Source organism: Ursus americanus, chromosome 14 (assembly GCF_024610735.1).
Source record: "Ursus americanus isolate L20-20 chromosome 14, mUrsAme1.1.p, whole genome shotgun sequence".
Taxonomy (NCBI): domain Eukaryota; kingdom Metazoa; phylum Chordata; class Mammalia; order Carnivora; family Ursidae; genus Ursus; species Ursus americanus.
This window is the reverse complement of record NC_142140.1, coordinates 1393239-1414547: the sequence shown is the minus strand read 5'-3', so window position 1 is coordinate 1414547 and position 21309 is coordinate 1393239.

Sequence of the window (21309 nt, the reverse complement as noted above, 5' to 3'; positions counted from 1 at the left end):
GTAACTTGATGGCAGCCTCCTGTGTGTTCCCGGCTTCAGTGGGAATATTTTAAATGTTTTACCATTAAGCAGGGCATTTCCTGTAGGTTTCTCATAGATATGCTTGATCAAGTTGCGATCATTCCCATCCTCTCAAAGTTTGATAAAAGGTTTATTATGAATTGGATTTGGTATTTTATTAAGTAGGCTTTGACTGGTTGATTTTAAGACTCGTTTGTAAGAGAAAATGTCCAAAGAAAATGAAGAGAATTTTTCCCATGAGCGATTTTTTCTTGTGTACTCAACCATCCTCTTAAATAAACCCTTTTCTTTGCCTTTTATTGTAGTATTATTCTTTTAATAAAATTTCAGTTTTCATCTTCCCAAAATAAGAAGAGTTTACCATCCCTGGAAAAACAAACACACACAAAGACAAAGAAAAGATATCTTCTTTTCTTCTCCTTTCCTATTGTTCTTTTCCCACAATCATACAAGCCTATACAAACGTAAGTGTACATTAAAAGGCTTCATTGTAATTTGACCTTACAAAAACGGGACGTACTCTCCGCCCAGGGTCGCACGGAAGTGACTAAAGGGTCCAGGCAGGTGACACAGGTGTGGCAGGTATGGTGGGGGCTGGGGGCCGGCATCTCACTGGAGCCCATTTTCCACCTGAAGTGGGTAGAGGTGCCTCTAGAATCACTGCACAGACCACCACGAGCACATCTGTGGTGGCAACTGCTTTGTGCCTTCCGTTGGGATGGCTCCCATGTGCCAGCTTTCACCCTGGCACGGCTTCTGGTCAACCCATGTGTCACTGTCCCTCCAGTCGCCGGGTATCTCTCCAAAAAATGCACACACTTGAGGTTACACAGCGACCCTCCACTGATGGATCCCATTCCAGGGTGTTTCCACCACCAAGAGGCTTGGCTGAACATTTGCACATGGAATCTTAAGGACCTGTTCTTCTGATTTTATAAAATAAATTCTCAAACTGAGATTCCTATGTCAAATGGCCATATTTTATTTTAATAGATATTAAGAAATTACATTCAAATTAGGTTGTATCAATGTCACTTCCCACCAGCAGTATATGAGGGCATCAATTTCCCCACAGTCTTCCCAGCAATAAATGTCAGCACTCTATAATTTTTGCCAATCTCTTGAATAAAAATATGTCATTATTGTTCTAATTTGAATTGTCTTGACTACTAATAGGGTTTAGTACCTTTTTATGCATTTATTGGCCATTTTTATTTCTTTCCCTGTTCATAGCCAATATATGGCCTTTGCACAATTTTCTACTGGGTTTTAAATCTTTTTCTTACCAATTCGTAGTTCTTATATGTTAGAAATAGTGATATTTTTCATGTGTCCTGCAGATATTTTCCCCATTCCAACATTCCTCTTCTGACTTCTGAGGCTGTCTTGTGTCTGCCTGTGTCCAGCCTCAGCCCACAGCCCACTCTTCCCTGTGTCCCAGCCCCCAGGCTGCTCCTCAGTTCCTGCAGGGGGCTCTGCTCGCCACCTCCCCGCCCCTCCGCCCCCAGAGTTTCATCAGTTGCCATAGGTTGGCCCCTGTGCACAGTGTGGAAATTGTTTTCTTTGTCATTTCAAGACCACCCCCAGTCACTATGCTTTTATTAATGGGATATTTATCCTAAAACTTGAAGACCACTGGTCTCTATATATTATATAAACACATATTTAATATATATTATATTAAAATCTACTTGCTGCTATCACCAGGGGATATGCGTCTTTGCACCTTCATGTGAAACAACAAATCAAAAAGCCTGTCCTGCACTTGAAAGTCATCTGATAACAAGGACTTGTTTCAGGACCTGGAAGTTCACTTGTCAAAATGGTATCAGTGATGCAAGGGACACTGGGAGACCCTGGCTGTCTGGACCCCCAGCTCTGGGATCTCTCTCCTGCCTATTCATGTCACTGAGTCACCTGATCTTCATCCAGATGGTTCAAGTCTGCACAGCAGAAACGTCAGCACCCCTCTGCCCTCAGGCAGGTGGGGAACCCCACTCACGCTCAACTTCCATCCCCTTGCCAAGATGTCCCCAAGCATATTTCATTCCACTCTCTACTCAGAGATGGCAGGAATGTTAGCTCATGACTACCTTTCCTGTTTTTCTCTGATATGTCCTTTCCCTCCCACCTCCACCCACTGCTGGCCACTGGGGGGCAAGTCCCACCCAAACGCAACCCTCTTGCTGCCTTCCCCACCTCTCCCCCTCCTCCTCCAGCTCCCAGGATCTCACCTAGCCTAGCAGGGTGGTGAAAGTGGTCCAGAATGCTCAAAGGCACTTTGATGCCTCGTTTTTGTAACAAAACTTTCTCCCCAGAATGCTTTGGGGTTCTGGATTTCGATAACCAAAAATTAGTATTTTAGGACTCATTATTATTCTCAGCTATGGATCTCAAGAGTGTATTTTGAAAGTTAACAAAACAAACAAACAAAAAAAAGCACAGCAAGCAGCAGAGAATCATTTCCTTTTTTTGTATTTGGAATCATGTAGCAGCCCTGCCCCACCAACCAACTGAGTGTAGCATGCTGTCAATGGATCCAGGAAGTTGGGTTAACAACTAGGGTAAGAACACAAATCAGATTTAGAGGGTCATAACAATGGCTGAAACAAAACAGAAGTTTATTTATCTCTCACATGGAAGAAGCTGGAAGCTTGCCATCTAGATCTTATAGGGCAGCTTCAGAGTCTTTAATCTTGCTGCTCCTCCATTTCAGTGTGTGGTTTCCGGGCACATAATTACCTCAAAATCCAAAATGGCTGCTGGAGAGCCAGACATCATGCCCTAGTTTCAAGAAGTGGGAACTAGGAAGAAATAAAAAAGCAAGCCCTGAGTCTACTCCCTTAAATGAACCTTTCTAGAAGTCCAGCCCAACCTCTTTCCCTTATATCTCATTAGCCTGAACTTTCTTAGATTGTCACACCTGGTTGCAAGGGAGGAGGGGAGATGAAACCTTTCAGCTGAGTCCATTGTTACTTCAAATAATATCAGGGTCTGTCCTAAGGAAGAAAGGGAGAGCAGATATGAGGTGACAAATAGCAGTCCCCAACATGACAGTAAAATAAATTGTAGGGAAAGTAAACATCTGTTAATACTTTGAAAAAAGTATCCCACCACAAACCATTTTGTCAGGTAAATACCACTATTGATATTTTGAATAGAAGTGGGTTTGTTGAACAATTTATTTAAGAAAAACACACTTTTGGGGCGACTGGGTGACTCAGTTGGTTAAGTGTCTGCCTTGGGCTCAGGTCATGCTCTCAATGTCCTGGGATGGAGCCCCATGTTGGGCTCCCTGCTCAGCAGGGAGTCTGATTCTCCCTCTCCCTCTGCCCCCCCCCCACTCACGCTCTCTCTCTCAAATAAATAAATAAAATCTTAAAACAACAACAACAACAACTCCCCCCCCACATTTATGATGTTGAGTCTTTCTATGCATAGTGAGGTATCCAGAAACGCATGCCTGCATTTACTCACTTGTGGAGAAATGTGGACTCATTTTTCACTCACTATTATGTCTTTGATATTACAGACTTCCCCCGGTATCCGAAGTAGGGTATACTTACAAGAGAACTTTTGTAAGCCAAAATGGGTAAAGCGGAGAAGCAATTACCATTCATTTATATGGAAAAGATTTTGAGCATTCCCATACCCCAAATATAACCTCTCTTAGGGTTTTCTGATACCTTGGGACAAATCTTACTAACAGATGTATAAAATAAATCAAGGTAATGCACGGATGCTCGCAGACACAGCTCAAAGCGATGGCGGCTTGAGGCTGAGATGCTGAGTGCAGTTTCCAGGAAAGGGGCTCAGAGGTGCCACTCTCACTGCTCAGGATTCGTGCTGCCTCTCTAATGACTTGCCGCAAAACAGGCGCTGAATGCTAGTTTTGCTTTTCACCTTTTTTTTTTTTTTTGTAAAAGCATACATGCTCTTCAGATGTCTTTCAGCTAGAGAAAACAGGTCCTAATGTGGGTCTTCTGTAAACGCAATGTAGTGTAACACAAACTTTCTAAAAGCAGGGGTACCTGTAATTCATAATGAAAATTAGTCTGTGAATTAAAACAGGTGTGAGTATCCACAGTCTTATTTACTAAAAACATTTTTCTTTTTTAAAAAAAATACGGTGTGGTAATAAACAGCCTCTCACATACCTTGACATACTCAAAAGAGAATTTCTGTAGTGTGGACGCCCCAGAAGTGAAGTTTCTGGTAGTGATAAAAGTGCATCCACAGCTTTTCTAAGGAAGTCCAGACGATCCTTCTGGACGGGTGTGCCCACTGACCGCCCCACCAGCAGCAAGTGACACGTTCCCCGTGGCCTTCAACAGCACTTGGTGTTATCAGTCTTTTTCCGTTAGGTTATTTATTTTGCATTTCCCTGGTGACTTGTGATGTTGGGCATCTCTTCAAATGATTATTTCCTTTCCTATTCCTTCTTGAATTATCACTCTGGTTCCTTACCCAAAATACCACCATCTGTAAATGTCGATAATAATTTTACTTCCCTCAGAAGGTACTATTAATTAGACTATTAATATGTGTACTATATACACATATTAATTATATGTGTATATACATTGTTTCAAGGTTTCATTTGCATTATTTATATGTTCTATATCCTTAACTCATTTCTTAATTTATTTTTCTTATCTATCACTTACTGAGAGGTGTACACTATATTTTCCCACTATGATTAGGGGTTTGTTTATTTTTCTTTTATACTTTTGGTCAATTTTCTTCTAGCAATTTAGAAGCTAGTTATTGAGGCATAAAAGTTCGGGTTTTTTATCTTTCTGGCTAATTCCTGGTGATTCTTTTTCTTTTATTATTATGTGCTTGCTACCTTTATCCTTAATAGTATTTTTTCCCTTAGTCTGTTTTGACTTGTATTTGTGCAGCAACATTCAAGATATACTATTTGCTTAGTTTATCTCTTTTTCCATCCTTTTGCTCTCAAAGTTTGGGTCAATTTGTTGTGGATGTGGTTTTTGTAATTAGCAGGTTAAAAAAAAACCAATTTATCTAATCTGAGAATTTGTCTTTTAATTTGATGGTTTAGTCTTAAGCTGATTTCTGTCATCTTCTTTTGGGGCATTTACTTAAATGTGATGAGTGTCCATGTCTCAATGTTGCAAGAAAGTATAACGTTAGTGATTTTAAAGAAAAATGTGTTATTTTATAGCTGAGGTCTGATAGTTTTTAAACTGACACCTATGTGTATGGCCAACCACAAACCTTGGGGATGTTTATTACCATTTATACATGCATATACAAACAGTCCACACATATGTGTGCACACAGGGATGTATTAATTTGTGTGAGATTTGTAAGATTATATACATACACACACACATGCATATCTATGTGCATATACCTACCCTCACCACTGAGCTCACTTTTCTAACACTTCACTTTCCCTGGCTTCTGTCCCCACTACCTTTCCTGCCTTCCATTGGTATGATTGAGGTTTCTCCACTCTATCTTTTCTCATTTAGAAGTTACACAGTGTATTAGGTTGAACCACACGAAATTGCTATCATATTGGTCAAGGTTGGTCAAACATCAGCAATTTCATATGGTTCAATACAATACCATTCTTTTAATGGCTACTCAAAATTTTAACACACACTTAAATTAACAAACTCAAAACTTAGTCTCTACGCTTCCCTTGAATCTTATAAGGACCTTCAAATACATTTACTATGCTACCATTTCCATTTTACCTGATATTATTGTCTACTTTCAGTTTCCACTGTGCCATTACCAAAATAATTATAATCGACACAATTAATGTTTCCTGTCAATACTTGTTTCACTATATTTCGACATTTCACCAACGTGTATTTTCACACTATCCTCCTTTGCCCAGAGTTCAGTTTCCTTCTTCCTCAAGTACCGTATCTAGAGATTTTCACTGAAGAGCAGTTCTCTCAGCCTGTCTGCAATGTCTTCATTTTGTGATCACTCTTGGAAAACCGTTTAGCTGGGTATAAAACCTTAGTTTGACACCAATTTTCTCTCAGTGCTTTGAAGATATTTTCTTTGTTTTAGGCCATTCTTGCTGTTCAGCTTTCTATAGTTCAAATGTTGTTCTTCGGAGGTAAACTTTTATCCTTCTCTGGTTCCTTCACAATTTCCTTTTAATCTTTAGTTTCTGAAGTTTCCATTAGAGATGTCCATATAGAGACATTTTAAAAATCTTTCTCCTCATTCACTAAGAGTCTTCCATCTGAGATTATATTTAATTAAAAACTGGAAAATTGCAAACTCTTATCACTTTCCTTTTCTTTTCCCTCCTTCTAAAACCCCTTGCAGGTGTATAGGGTCTTGTCATTCTCATCTATGTGTCTTGTAAATGCACCATACTCTATATTGTCTCCTGGTTGATTTCTTCAGCTCTGTTTTCTTTCTCACTATGTTTCTGTTTATTCAGTCCACTCTTTGATTTTGAATTAATTGATTTCTAGTAATCTATTTTGTTCTTTCCTAAATCTACTGTGAGGAGGGTTATTTGCTCTGATTTTTATAAGGCTTATTTTATTTCTTTAATCATTTTGAACATTGTTGTTTTATAATTTCCAATTTTTTTTCAGTTAACTAACACTTTCAAGGAACAAGTCTTCCTGGCTTTTTTGTTTTGTTTTGTTTTGTTTTGCCAGTGTAATTTCACTTGTAATGGAATCGTTTCTTTTTGGGTGTCTATGTACTGAGTGTGTGTGAACATATTTAGCTGTGGGAATTTTATGGTACCTGGATTGTTAAAGTGATCTTTCCTGGATCTTTATTTTGGTTTATTCCAGGTATTGGGGGGTGGGGTGGGTGTCCTGATCCAGGAGAAGATTCTGTGTTTATTTCTCAGCCTCTGGTCACCAGAGCAAAGAGCCAGAGTTAAAAGCCAGATTCCATGTCCTCAGGAAGGGAAAGCCCTGGACTTTCTTTTTTTCATTTAGTATTATACCCCTCATGCAATCATGGTGGAGTCAGGCTTCCTTTTTTAGGGCACAGGTATGAATTTATTCCTTTTTTTCTCCACTGGAGTTGTAAGAGTTCTGGCTTTTTGGAGCCTTTGCAGCTTCAATTCTTTACCTTCTATGGACCAAATGCCTCATCTCTTTTCCTTGTGTGCAGCAATACTGAAGCCTCTAATCTGTGGGGTTCCTACCGGTCAGAGCTGCAGTGAACGAGCCTACATGCCCTCCACTCTGCTTTCACTTCCCTCTTAGTCCTTGCACCTGGACATCATCCTTTCTTCCCTGCCTTCTGTTTCATGCATGGGCCTGCTTAGACAGTGTGGAAGAAAAGCCTCTGGACCCAGACTACTCAGATTCCAATCCTGGCCCCAACACTTACAAGCTGTATAACAGGCAAGTTCCTTAACCTCTTTGGGTCTCAGCTTTCCCAGCAATTACATGGACATAAAAGAGCACCAGTCGCATGGGACTATCAAATGAATTAATAAATTTTAGGTGCTTGAAATTATGCCTAGGACATGATAAAAACCAAAATAATATTATGTAAAATCTTCTATTATTTTTTAAATGGGGTAGGGTAGTTCTAATTTGTCTAGCAAACTACACGCTTCTTAGTGTCTCTTTGTGTCTATCATTTAATCTTTGTGATTGTTGTTTATGGCATAAATGATATGTTTCAAGCTTTTCAGGGCTCTGGCTTTATTCTGTGGGGTGCAGGTTACCAAATCACTTTATTGGAAGGAACAGCATGCAAAAGCATGAAGAAAAAAGTAATTGGATATTTTTGTAGAGGTGATGGAAAGGTAGAAATAACACAAGATTCTGTTTATCTAGTGCTGTGTAACAAACTGCCCTGAAACTTAGTATCTCAGAACCACCATTTTATTTCACTCACAATTTTGTAGGTCGGGAATGCAGGAAAGATCGTGCTAGACAGTTCATCTCTGACCCATGTGGCATCAGTTGTGCGTTTATGACTATTGATCCACTTCCAACATGGTTTCTATACTCACTCACAGGCATAGCTATGGATCATTAATTTCTATTGCTATATCATATCCAATATGTGACTATACCTCAGTTTATTTATCCATTGTCCTGTAGATGGCTTTTGAATTGTTTCTACTTTCTTTCCCATTATGAACAGTGTTGCCATGAACATTTTGGTACATATCTTCTGGTAGATGTGTGCAAGTTTTTGTCTTGGGTCGGCATCAAAGAGTGGAAATGCTGGGTTATAGGGCATGCAAATGTTCAAATTTATAACATTATGCCGAAGTTATTGTGCTAAATTCCACTCCCTTCAGCTATGTATAAGGTAATACATACTAATTCCAATGCTCAGGATCATCAGATTTCTTATTTTTGGCCAATGAAATAATCTTGTTGTAGTTTGTATTGCATGACCAAATTACTAGTGTTACTCGGGACCTCAGCAGGTGTTTTCTGTTTTGTGAAGTAGCTGTTTTCTGTGGCTTTTTTGTTTGTTTGTTTTTAAAAGTCTTGTCCATTGCGGTTTTCTCCTTCTTCTTTTTCCTACTGATTTGAGGTGTACTCTATTTCATCTTAATACAAATTCTTTGTCAGTAATATGTTTTGCAAGTATATTCTCACACTTTGACTTATTTTTAATTGATTCGAATTGTCTTTTGATTTAAAGAAGTTCTTAATCACAGTGTATTCAAATATATCAGTCTTTTTCTTTTATGTGAGTACTTTTTGTACTTTAAGAAATCCTTTCCTATCTTGAAATCAGACATTCTCACCTTTATTTTCTTCTAAAACTTTAAAAATTTTCCTTATACATTTGCTTTGACTCAAGTTCTTAATCCAATTGGAGTGGATTTTAGCGTATAATTAATTTTTTTCTATATGGATTCCCAATTATTCCAAGTACATTTATTGAAAAGTCACTCCTTTCTTTGCTGGTTTGTCATGTGACCTGTGTCACACATAGAAATTCCCTGTTTGAGGATCCGTTTGAGGATGCTTTGTTTGTTCCAGTGGTCAGTGTGCTTACCCCGCACTAATACTACATAGTGTCCCTTCCTAAAGTTCTATAGTAAATCTTGATATCTGGCAGAGCAAACCTACCTTCCTTCTTTAGAACTGTCTTAAATATTCTTGGCCTTTTGTTCCTCCATTTAAATTTTAGAAGCAGATTGTCAACTTCCACAAAAGATCATGTTAAGTTTTGATTGGAGTTGTATTAAATTATTAAATCGGGGGAGATTACATTATAATATTAAATCTTCCAATTCACAAACATAGGATATCTCTTCACTTATTCAGGTTTTCTTTCATATCCTTTAGGAAAATTTTATACATTTTTTTATACAGGCCATTACAACTTTTGTTAGATTGATTTCCAGCTGTTTGTAGTTTCTACTGCTACATAAACAGTAGCAACATTTTAAGTTTCCTGATAATGTATGAAAATGCGATTGACGCTTGTATATGTAATTTGTACATGGATTTTACATTCAGCAACATGGCTAAAACTCTCTTATTATTACTAGTAATTTTTCTCCAGATTCATTTTGACTTTCTAAATAAGAATTCATATCATCTGCCCACCCCCAAAAGACTCATTTCTTTTTTTCCTTTCCAATCCATATGCTTCGATGACTTTTTCTTATCTTATTTCATGGTCTAAGATCTTTAATATTATGGAATCAGAATGGTGGCTTTGAGCATTCTTGTTTTTTGTCTGATTTTAAGGAGAATGCACAAATAGAATCCTCTTCACCATTTTCCTTGGGTGATCTCATTCATGGACATAACTTCGGTGAAGATGACAATTCCTCAACTTACTTTCATCCCAGCCCTCTCTGGATCCAGAGCCATGTATCCAACTGACCATGCAAGATCTCCCCAGGAGTTCTGTGTGAAACTCCTTCAAAGACGAGCACATCATTGTTGCCACAAATCTCCTTTGCATGTAGTATTCTGGGTGCATCAGTGCCTCCCCTGTCCACCCAGGAAGGTTGACATAATTCGCCTCTTCCCCTTCTCTAGTTACCAACACCCAATACATTCCACCTCCCAAAAGAATCTTAGATCTGTCCACTTCTCTTCTTTCCTACTGCTCATTCACCAAATGCTCCCCAGTTCAGGTTACCATCACCTGCCTCCCAGTTATAGCTACTGTCCCCTAACTTGTCTTCCTTTCCATGGTTGTTTCCTCTTCTAATCTTCTCCAGCCTTTAAGTGAGTACACTTTCTAAAGTATATAGAATATCAAATTGCTCTGCTTCTTGGTAAAAGTCTTTGATGGTTTTCCATCGCCCTTCCTGAAGGGCCTGTAAAAGAACCTGCATGAGCTGACCTCCACTGGCTTCTGCAGCCCCACTTCCTGTCTCATCCCCTTTTTAGGGCACCCTGGCTCTAACATACTCTCTAAGACCTCACAGTTCTGGCCTATTATTCAACCCCTGCTCATGCCTGTGTAATATCATCTCACATGTGACTAGTGGTAGCTCCACCACTCTTTAGAAAAGCCCTACAGAAGGCACAAATGAAACAAGAAGATGCATGAAAAACGAAGAAGAAGAAGAAGAAGAAGAAGAAGAAGAAGAAGAAGAAGAAGAAGAAGAAGAAGGAGGAGGAGGGGGAGGAGGAGGAGGAGGAGGAGGAGGAGGAGGAGGAGGAGGAGGAGAAGGGTTTAGCATCTTGCCTGGCATTTATAAATATTGGTTATCTCCAGTCCTCCTGGGAACAGAGTGAGGTTCTTTTTTTCAGATGCCCAAACTGAGGCCTGTGGGATGCAGGGAATAATTTGGAGAAGGAGAGGGTGGGGAAAGGCAGGTGGCACCTGCTGTCTAAAGCAAATCTCAAGTGTGGAATAGCAGGAATGGCATCAGCCAACAGAAGGACTGGGAATCAGCTAATGGCCCCTCACTGACCCCTTACTCAGGGCCAGGCTGCCAGGAAGGAAGAGCTTGTCTTTGTCCTTCTCCCAACATGTGGGCTGCCCTTCTCCCTTCCCACCTCCCTCCCTAATTGCCAACACTGTCATGGAGTGAGTGGGTGTGGCATTGAAGGTCCTGCAGACTTGAACACAAATCTGGCCCTGGGCTAGCCATGTGCATTTGAGCACATTACCAAATCCAGCAATTCCCAGTGTCCTTATTCCCAAAGAGGGCCACTGTGAGGGCTGACGGTAACCAGTCTTGGAGAAGGAGGAATTTATGTTGTCTTCATCTAAAAGGACTTGGCCTTAACACTCTGGATGTAAGTGTATTCTCCCCTTCCCTGTCCAGGACACCACTTCTGCCTTCCTCCTGCATGGTCTGGATTCTCAGGTTTGGATACGACCTCTTCCCCACCCTCCTCTCCTGCTTTCTCTCATTAAAATGTCCTCCTGCCCCATGGGCAGCGCTTTCCTGTACTCTGCAGCTCATCTGATCCTCTGTCCCTCAGTGAAGTGGGCAGGCGGGGGTTATTAATAGTAACATTAATAACTAGCATTTATTGAATGCTTATGATGTACTTGGCACTGTGCAGAGCATTTTAAACACATTATCTCAATTGATCCGCACTGTGCAGCTCCCTTAGCACTTGTTTTCTTGTGAGAGTCTTTAGAATTCATGGGACTCCGGTTTTTGCACTTGAGCAAATTGAGCTCCAGAGGTGGGAACACTGCCTGCCCAAGGTCACCTAGCAACTCGGTGGTGAGCAAGGTTCCATTCCCAGCACAGGGGTCCTTGGACACCTATATCTGGAGCCTGGTGCACAGGGAGTAGTGGCCTCAGTCTCCTCTCTCTGCTGTGACTGTTCCTCTATCAGTGCCCACCCCTGCTCCAGGCCTCTGAGTAAGAGGTTTGCTGGCTGCAGCATGCCTAGTCAGAGTCAGCAAGGTCCAGATCAGGCAAGCTGTGGTTTTAGCTTAGGGTCAAGCTTGGCCATCAGGGCCTGCCTGATGTCAAGGGTTGGTGTGGTTAGTTCAAGTGTCAATGTGGGCTGAGATCAAGGGTCAGAGAATGACTGCCAGAGACCAGTGTGTGGCTGGGGTCAAAGTCAGGGTATAACTAGGGTTAGGGGTCAGAGTGTTTGGGATCAGGAGTCACTATGTGGCTGGGTCAAGTGTCAGTGTAGGGCTTAGGTCAGGAGTCAGTGGGTGGCCAGCTTCCCTGGAAAGGCTAAACCACTCCCAGAGGGGACCAAACCCTCTCCCTGGCTCCATCACACCCTCCCTGCCTCCCCAGTGGCCCCAGCTGTGAAGGACAGTCCTGGAAGGAGCAGGAGGAAGGGAAAACGAGACTAATGGTGTGGGAGTGAGCCTGCAGCGGGGAGCTGGTTTGCAGCAGGGCCAGCCAGGAAGCCCCAGGGAGGATTTGGAGCTGGACTGGGCAAAAGCCATCAGCAAAGAGAAAGAAAAGGGGTCCCTAGGGCAGCTCCATCCTGCCCCCTCACTGTGCCCCTGGCCCCTTGTCCCCCCACCCACAGCAGCCATCATGACATCTCCAGGGTACAGTATGACCAACTCACTCTGCTCAAGCTCTCTGAACAGGCCTTTCTGGACGTGGCTGCACTTCCTGGAGGGCACAGCCCCCAACATGCACCAAATGCAGACTCTTCAGGCCCCGAGACCCGTCACCCAGCTCCAGGGAGGCGTCTGCCTTCCTCTGCCTTTACATCTTCCCTTGTGTTCTCTCCCACGAGATGCTTCCCCGACTCCTGCTTCGGAAACCCTCTCTGTTCTCTACAGCTCGCCTGTGACACCTTCCAAGCCCTGCCTGACTCCCCACCAGAATGCTCGCTTCCTGAGCCCCTCCACCATGCACGTATCCCTGCCTCATCCCTGGAGGGCTCAAGCCCCTGGGGAGACACCAAGCCAAGTTAGGGGGATCACAGCTTCTGCACTGAGTGACAGCAACCTTCACTGTGAGAGAGAGTGGCTTTCCTATTACGTCCGGGAGCAGGGCTCAGCGGGCTGCTGTCCATGCCTAAAACTTGTGAGCCACCCTTTAGAAAGAATGAGAGGAAATCTCAAGCTCAGAATAAACTGGATAACGGGGCCTCAAATCTCGCCCAGGCCTCTTGTCCCGAGGCTGAGAGGGCGGACATCAGCCACTGTGTGGCCCAGATGCCAGTCCGCCTAGAGCCGGGCTTTGTTGTCGTAATACCAGTACTGTTCTGGGGTTCTTTTTCACCTGTGGCAGTTGATTTGTCCTTCTATTAACAACAGTCATATAAAGTTTTCTTCCGAAATGCCAGGAGAGGCAGGAGGGGGTGCGGTCCAGTGGGTGCTGAATCCCTGGTGGGCCCCCTTTCTTGTGGTTGCAGGACCCCTGCCCAGGCCTCACAGCCTGCAGGAGAGTTGGACTCATTAAAAATAATTGCTTGGTCAGAGTCATTAGCTTCCCCTGGCAGAGCCCCATTCTGGGCTTCCTCGGCGGGACGTGGCTGCTTCTGTGCGGCAGAAACCCACAGGTCCCTGGGGACCCTTCACCCTGAGAAGAGGTGAGGCAGGAGATCAGAGCCAGCTTGGATTATGAGGGGAAGAGCTTGTGCTCCAGCCCCAAGCACTCCTCAGGCACAAGCTCCGAGCCCTAGGCATGGTTCTGTGGGGCTGAGGCAGTCGCCCCCCATTTTCCTGGTGGAGAGATTGGGGCTCAGAAAGGCAAAGCACCTGGCAGACACGAGACTAGCTAGAGGTACAAAGGTGTGTCTGGAAGACTCGCTGTTGGGGCAGGGCCAGGCCAGCATCATCTGGGAGGGACAGAGGGCTCAGGGCCAGGTGTCCTGGCTGGAAAGGCAGTGCTACCTGGAGACCGATGAGGCCTGAGCAGATCAGGGCTGTGGGATCCTTGCACCTGGGTGGGGATGAAAGACAGGGTCATGGCCAAAAGCAGGTCGTTTCTGATCCAAAGGGCTGGAAAGGGACACCTAGGCAGAAGCCTGGTAGAGGTGGGCAGCCAAAGCCCTCTAAGGCCAACTGGGTGTTAGGCTGGGTCAGCCAAGACTGAACTCACCGCTTGAACACTTCAGCTACACTTGGCGAGTGCCACAGGCCCTCAAACTCACCACTTGTCACAGGAACCAAGAGCTTTTTCTCAGCATCTGGGAGGGCATGGTCACATGCCAGGTATGCCAAACAAACCTTCTGTCCTGAAACACATGGGCTTGTGTATACACTGCTATGGCCCAAATGTCTCTGTCCCCTAAATTCTTATGCGGAAGCCCTAAGCCCTTGTATTTGGAGATGTGGCGTGTATGGGAGTAACTATGTTCCATCAGGACGTAAGGGTAGGTCCCTAAGAAGAGGCAGTGGAGAGCTCACTCCCTCCCCACCTGTGCACAAAGAAGAGGTCATGTGAGGGCATAGCAACAAGGTGGCTGGCCATCTGCCACCCAAGGGGAGAGATCTCACCTGAACCCAACCATGTTGGCACCTTGATCTGGAACTTCCAGCTTCCAGACCCGTGAGAAAATAAATGTCTCTGCTAATTTACTGTGGCAGTCTGAGCCGACTAACTCGTACCCACCTGAAGTTCTTTCCTGTGCTCCTGCCTGGGTCCCCCCTTTAGCAGGTGCCACAGTGAATGAGGTGGGGACCACATGGATCTGGAGGGACCAGAGCCTGACTCAGAGGTGATGCTCCCTTTACAATCTGTGTCAAGGTGTGGCTGGTGGGGGGGAGGCTTTAAACAACTTACATTGGGGGGGTGGCTTCTCAATTTCCTTATCTATACAAGAGGGACAGTTCTTACTTCTGATGGTGAGGTTCCAGTGAGTAGTATTTGTGAAATGCTCAGCCCAGAGCATGTGCCCGGTGAACATTGTCATTTACCAATAACGTGAAGGTCCTAGTTGTAATGGGAGGGGTAGAAAAGCAAAGATGAGAAGTGATGTGTAGACAGAAGGAGCTACATGCATGAAGAGGTTCATCTTAGTGTGGAAACAGAACCTGTAACAGAGAAGGGGAGGAAGAAGGAAAGATAACATTGTCAGAGTCTGGAAATGGTGTGGGGAGAAGGTGGCTGGTGAACAAGGAAGCATCGTTCCAGTGATTAATGCGCATTCATCAAAAGACTCAGACAAGGCAGGGGCTTAGCTGAGCCTGATGTGCACCCGGGGAGCCTTGGGGAGGTCTACCCAGCGCCCATCACGTAGGCGGGACAGAGAGGCAGCTTCATTAGCAGGAGTGAGAGTGCGGTGGGAGGGACGCGGGCTCCCCGGCTGCACGCTGAAATCAACCTGGGAGCTTTAGAACTGCAAGGTCTGAGTCCCACCCCTAGACCCTGATCCAATGTATAACTACTTTTACATCAATCAAAATAGACTTTAAGCCAACAAAGCGTTATTAGGGTTAACAAGGGTCAGTGCATGTTAAGAAAAGGAACAATTCACTGAAAAGATACTAAGATCCTCAACTGAGTAATATATAAATATAACCAGTGGACATATGACAGCATGTCTCACCTCACTAGTAATTTTAAGATTTAAATGGAAAGAGGGTTGGTCTGACATCTGTGTCGATTAGTGCAAAGTTCAAAAATGGGTGTTTACACACATATATGTGCATATATATACACACGTGTATATGTGTATGTACATATGTGTATACATATATATATGCATACACACCCATGGAACATCAAGTGGTACAGCCTCTTGGGAAGTCAAATCTGTCAGAATGAAACTTGGAAACTCTCTGCCCCAGCATTCCCTCTTCTGCGTTCAAGATACTCTATTCCGTAAGAGGAGAAGGTGCATGGATTCCCAGAAAGGGGGTTATGTCCCTCCTTGTGCCTCTGCAGGAGAAGCAAAGCAGGTGAGTCTGGGCTCCAGGCACCCTCCAGTCCCCGGCTCCAGTCCAGCCGAAAAGGCCACCTCTAGAGATGGACGGGGGGATGGACCCTCCATGCCGCTCTGGTGATGATTTCAAGCTGATGAGCTGTGGGGAGGAGAGAAACACATGGAAGTTAAGAAGGGAACGGAGGCGGAATGGTTCTTCCAAGGAAAGCGACTGGGGTGTGTTTCTCCTGCTGGGAAGTAGCCAACAGGAGCAGAGAAGGGCAGGAGGGAGTGACTCACTCAGCCCACGTCCCAATGGAGGGAGGAGAGAGTTTAGTCTGCAGTAGGAGCACTTTCCTTTGAGAAAGAGGAATGGATGAGGATCTGGCCGGATCTCCCGGAGAAGCAGACTGGGGTCTGCCCGCTTCCCACGCCTGGCCACCCAGGACTCCAGGAACTTCGCTAAATTCCTTTTCTGCTTAAGTCTGCTGGAGTTGGCTTCTGTTGCCTACCAGGTGGCCCCCTGGCTGACCTGAAGCTCACGACCGAAGGCAGAAGGTGGATATTGTTGATGGGCGTGACACGGGGGTCTTTGCCCCAACCTGGCGCCCCGCCTGCTGCCACGGAGGGACTATTCTGCAGTGCCCTCTACTCTGTTGTGTGGCCCATGGGTGAGCCCCTGATTCACTCAGTGATCAGCTGTTTTCACTTCTAAAACCCCTGATTAGTTCCTTCTCATAACCGCTAGTTCTTATTTTCACGGCGCTATCCTTCCTTATCTTTAAAGATACTAATTTTCCAATATCATAAAACAATTTCTGTCCTGATTGATCTATTAAATTGGGCTCTTCAGGGAAAGTTCTCACATTAGTTTAATCTGTTGGTTTCTTCCCTGGCAACAGGTCTCCTGAGTGAGAGTGCTTCACTGTGGAATGTTCTAGGTCATACCTACCTAAGGGGGAGGGTTGTTCCATCTTCAACCTGGTCCAGGTTTTCTCTTGCTTCCCAGGAACCAGCAGGCTCTCCGGCTCACCCAGTGTCCTTGCTTTGGAGCATCGTTTTAGATGATTTCCGTACTTGCTTTAAATCACTTGGTGGGTTTACTGTGGGAAGGAGAGTGGCAACGTGCTCTCGGCCCATCACGAGAACCAGAAGTGGCTCCGTGGCTGCCAGTGTCGCTCGTGATGGCATGTCCTGGCTTTACATTATATTTTCTACAGTAAATGTAAGCGTGGTCACCACCAAAGATGTCATCTAACTGGTGACCTAGCTTCTACAGGAAGACAATTTCGATGTTCTCTACTGTGCTCAGCAACTTACCCAAGGAACCTTGACTAGTTATGAGTAGCTCTTCACCTGATTCTGTCTCAGGATCAGATGAAGCAGTGACTGGACAGAGCCCTTGAGCTGAGAGCCCCGAGGAGCTCTCCACACCTCCCCTCGTCCCTTCCAGCTCCCCCTTCACATTCCTGTCTGCAGTGGGCGCTCCAGCCACCAAGCAGGCTCCAGCCTGCAGGACTGAGGAGAAGAGGAAGAAGTAGAGGGGTGTGTCTGCAAGCAAGCTTCCTGAAAGCTGCCATTGGCCAGACCTCCTCCAAGCCCTGCTGGCCATGAGACCCTCTGCAGTACCCTCCTCCACCCCCGACCTGTGTCTGCCATGACATTGGTTTGCTTTCTGCTCCTGCCAGAAGGAGGGAAATGAGAGACACGTGGCAGATACGCTTTTGGAAGAGGTACAAGGAGACTAGCTGTCGGCCTGCATGTGGGGGGCCGGGGAGCCCCAGAGTGACTCCAGGCTGGGGGAGGGGGAGCGTGCACAACCCAGAGAAGATGGGAGGAACAGATATTGAGGGAAGATTCTGAGTTCAGCTTTCACAGGAGGGGTTGGAGATATTTTTCAGATATATTTCACAGCAATCACCAAGTGGACCAGGAGAATGAGCAGTACTGCCCCCGACCCCCACCCCAGATGCGAACCCGGGCCTCCTGCTCCCTCCCCTTTCCCATCCCTAGGGAGTCGGGGCCCCAGAGACCAGCCCCCAAGGAGTGCCAGTTGAATGAGTCATGTATGAGCCTCACAGCCTTAATTTTCACTCACACGACCCCTACTATGCCCTCTGAATGTGGTGAAAACCTATCAAGCCATTTTTGTATAAAGTAATAGACAAGTTCGTGCACACTATAAACTTTCTTTTATTTGGGTCTCTCACTTAATCCTGGGGGTGGCTCATGAGATGAGTGTCATTATTCAGAACAAAACATTGAGGTTCCATATGGCCAGCAAGAAATGGACATGAGTTCTCTCAGCCAGACCAAGAGAGATGAGGGGAGGTTTCTTAGGGGAAATTCCTAAGTGGATTCTAGAAGGCTACACAGGCCAGATGTGATAGAGACAGGAAAGCCATTCTAAGTAGTGGAAACAGTATGTGCAAAGGCATGCAAACAAGGGAGGGAATTCACCCTTTGAAGCCTACCTGCCCTTCCCTCCTCCTAGGGGCAGTAACCCCAGGAGTTCATGGCCCAAGGGCATGTCTCTTTCAGAACTCTGGGGGGACTCTCTCTGGGTCTTCACCAGAACTCCCATCCTTGAATATCGGTAGGGGCATCCATATTGAGGGACAGGTTGCAAAGTGGGGCTGGCTGAGGGCAGCAGGGCCACTGGAGGTCTGCAAGTCACAGGAGGGCTTGCAGGGGCCACTGCGGTTGTGTGATCCTTCGCTTAACAAATGACCTGCAGAATGATCCCCCAGCTTGCGTTGCTCCCTGACCCGAGGCCTCAGACTGAAGCTGCAGACAGAAGAAACACAGCCTCAGCCCCCAAGAAACTAACATGGACACTGCACTGAAACGAAAGCCAGATGTGGCAGGGCTCCTGGGTGAGGGCAGGAGCCAGAGAGCCATTTGGGAGTACTGGGGAGTGCACCAGTGCTGAGGGAGGTCTGCAAGGGCTGGCACTCTGAAGGAAGGTGTTCCAGGCAGGGGAAGAGCAAGGCCAAAGGCCCTGGGCCTGGATGCACTCCTCACCTGAGGCTACGTGCAATAGAGGAGTGGGGGGTGAGGGAGGGGGAAGAGGACGGGGGCGTGGGGAGAGGAGAGATGAGGCCGGGGATTCTGGGGAGAGGAGCTCCCAGGTGACCTTGCTGGCCCTGCCCAGGCAGTGTCAGGAGGTGGAGGCTGCTGGATTGAGGGCCATTTCAGAGTCAGAGGTGACAGGACTAACTGGTGACTTGGGGTGAGGTGGGGAAAAGCGGGAGCTGTGTGTGACCCCATAGTGTCAATCATGAGAACCGGGGACACCCTCGGTTTTCATTTCTGGAGACAGAAGCAGGTTTAAAGTTGGAGAAGGGGAGACTCAAGAGTTCAGGCTGGGGACAAATTAGAGGTGCTCGTGAGATGTCCAAGTTGAGATGCCAAATAGACAGTTCATTCACCCTGAGTTGGGACAAGGCCTGAGCTGGTGACAGCAAATGAAGAAGTCAGGGACGAGTGAGATCCCTGGGGTGTGAATTTGGATGGGAAGAGAGAGGTCTGCTCCTGGGGCATGCCAGTGTTCCATGCTGGGAGTTTGGGGAGGGCACAGCAAGACTGAGAATGAGCGGCCAGTGGTGACGCTGCCTGACACCGTGAACAGGTCCAGAAAAGGCAGGGGTAAGGCTTGACCGTTAGCTGAGTGTGCCGAGGTCACTGTAGTGATCTCAGCAGGTCCCATGCAGCCAAGGCTGAGAGCCCAGTGAGGGGTTAGAAGAAGATGTGGCTGGGAGACAGGTAGGGTTGGGAGCAGAGGGTGGGGCAGCGGTGGGGGGCGGTGCAGCAGAGAGCAGGCATTTGGGATTTAAGAAGGGTTGCTTTTAAGACGAGATATTACACCACAGGTCTGCTCCTGGGGATGATCTCCCCACAGCAGGAGAAGGCAAAGGCAGAAGCAGCAGGGGCTGGGGGCCGGGCGGAGGGAGGGCGCCCGCACTACCCCATCAGGAAAGGTGTATCCCTGGTAACATTAAGATGGGCACAGATGCAGGTACCTGGGCAGCTAGGGGGTGGGGAGGGGGGAGGGTTAGGGAGGATGGGAGTACACACCAGGGCCCCCAGGTCAGCGACCATGACATCACGGTGAGACCAGGTCACTGGGAGGTGGGTTTCTCTCCAGCCCCATGAGGCTGCTTAGGTGCAGGTGTGCAGCGGGAGGAGAGAGAGACTTGCCAAGTGAGTATGAGGACCCTGGTTGGCTGGCAGAAGTATTAGAACCGGGGCCAGAGGGAGTGATGTGGAGAGACAGAGGTGGTGGGCCGTGGGGGCAGGGGGTGGAACTTGAGGTGACGGTGGGGTTAAGAGGAGGTCTAGGGCCTGACTAGGGAGGGTGGCTCTGGGAGGGGTGGAGCACTGCAGGAGAAGGGACAAAGTCCAGGGCATGAAGGATGAGTATGGGAAGGACAGTTATGGGTTGTGCAAATCCTGAACCGCCAAGCCCTTGGCACCCCCCACCCCCGCCACCTGCCAGCACAGGGACCGAGGGTAGACATTCAGTTCAGGAGCCAGGAAACAGAATTATCCTGTCACATCTGAGTGCCTATGAAGAATGGACCCACAACAGGTTCAGAACTCAGTGGGATGAAGCTTTCTGCAAACCTATCCAGAAACAATCTGCAACAGGAAAGGCCCGTGTGCGATGGGAAGGCGTTCCTGGCAATGTCACCAGACCCAGAAACCACTCACAGTAAACTGATGTGACAACAAAAAAACTTAAAAACATCTCTATGCCAAAAAACGAAAACAAACAAAAACCCAGAAACAGAAAAGAAAAAGGAAAACAAAGACTAAGTAGGGCCACGTCACCCGGGAGGACTTTCAAAGGCCAGCAGACATATGGGAATCCTGTTAACTTCAAGAGTAATTGGAGAAACTTAAAAAAAAAAAAAGTAAAAATGTGATATTATTTTTCATCTGTCTGATTGCCAGATTAAAGGGTTTGACAGGTGGGATTCCAAGGCTGAAGAGAAAAATGCATTCATAGGCATGGTTGGGGGCGCTAAATGGGTCTAACCTTTAGGGAGTGCAATTTGGAAATTGCTCTCAAATTTAAGATGTCTATTCCCTTTGGCCCAGCTGTTCAGCTTCCTTGTTCAAGGTAAATTGTTAACTGAAAAAGGCAATTTTGACTCCAGTGGGAGGTGTCTTTGTGATAGAGGTTGGTCCCGGGAGATCTATTAGGGGAGAACAGAGCAGGTGGGTGGGCTGCAAACCAGCCCCTGGGGCCCCTGAGCTCCATGCCCCACGGGGAGGGGAGAACGTCAGGCCCAGCGCTGACTCATGGTGGCTGGGACTCCGGGTGGCTGGGGCTTGGCTGTGGGGAGGAGAGCTTTGAGCCTGCATGGGCGGGGAGCACCTAGGGTGGCCAAGGGGATGCTCACACAGCAGCAGGGGAGAGTGAGTGTTGGGGAGGGGCTGAGGCGCAGAGGGGACAGAGCCGGCAGGAGAGGCGCTGGCTCATTCTGGATCCAGGAGCAGCAGCTGGGCTGACTTCTCCAGAGGAGGTCCCATGGTTTCCCAGGGACCAAGGGGGGCTGGAGGA